Below are 1,121 nucleotides of genomic sequence, written 5' to 3' on the forward strand. Positions count from 1 at the left end.
CGAATACACCAAGGAAGTCACCTTTGTCCAATTTGAAGATTGTTTTGGGGAAGAAGAAGAGCAGAAAATCAGGAGCATCCAGCGCATATTTAGCAAGCGAAGACCCGATCAAGGAAGATACCGAGTACGACACAGAAGAAAAAGAAGAACCCACGTACGAGCACAACTCCGATTCCGGCGACGAGTTAGCTCATACCATGGCTAACATTGATGAAATCCCCATGGGAGAATGGAAGAAGAGGATCTGCGATGACACCGGCCCGGGACTTGTGCAGCCCGCAATTCCTGCTACTACTACTTTTGAGCTAAAGGGCCACATACTTGCCCAGCTCAATGAAATTCCTTTCTATGGAAATGATCATGAAGATGCCTACAAGCATTTGGATGAAGTTAATGATGTAGCTAATTACTTCAATGTTCCAAATATTCCTCGCGAGACTCAACTGCTTCGCATGCTCCCTGTGACATTCAAAGGTGCTGCAAAAGATTGGCCCAAATCACTCCCCCCCCCCCCCCCCCCCCGGATCAGTCACTACATGGGCCAAGATGAAAGAAGAATTCATTAACCACTTTTGCCCACCTTCCAAGATAGCCAAAGTGAAGAAAGAAATAGCTAACTTTGAAAAATAAGCTGGAGAGTCCTTATATTAAGCTTGGGAAAGGTACAAGAGCTTACTAAGAAACTGCCCACATCATGATCTAAATAGCCAGCAAGAAGTCTCCATTTTCTATGATGGAGTCAATGTCACAACTAGGCAGCTACTTGACTCACAAGGCCCGCATACCAAAAAGCCACCCCCGGTAATCAAGGAATTAATTGAAGAACTCTCTAAGCACTCTAGAGAATACCACAACCCAAGACACGATGTTACTAGGGGAGCCGCATATGCAGGTACTGAAGACTTATCCATGGCCATGGCTATGCTGAAAACCATGGATAGGAGGATGGATAAAATGGATCAAACAATCCATGCTATTCGGGTGGGTTATGAAAATTGCAATGGATCTCATCTTACTAGAGACTACGACCTGGATGAAAATGGCAACAAAAAGGTGCAAGTATGTTACTCAAGTGGAGACCGATATGATGAAGACTGGAGAAAACCAAAGAAAGAGTGGCT

At 44.7% G+C, this 1,121-nt stretch overlaps 1 non-coding gene across 1 annotated transcript; it reads right to left on the reverse strand.

Moving 5' to 3' along the window:
• Positions 1 to 594: 594 nt before the first annotated feature.
• Positions 595 to 701, reverse strand: LOC145013464 (small nucleolar RNA R71). The gene has a single exon (XR_013665022.1). It is a non-coding gene; the product is annotated as a small nucleolar RNA R71 (small nucleolar RNA).
• Between the last annotated feature and the right edge of the window lie 420 nt (positions 702 to 1,121).

Source organism: Lactuca saligna, chromosome 8 (genome assembly GCF_052625555.1).
Source record: "Lactuca saligna cultivar CGN05327 chromosome 8, ASM5262555v1, whole genome shotgun sequence".
In the NCBI taxonomy this organism is placed as follows: Eukaryota; Viridiplantae; Streptophyta; class Magnoliopsida; order Asterales; family Asteraceae; genus Lactuca; species Lactuca saligna.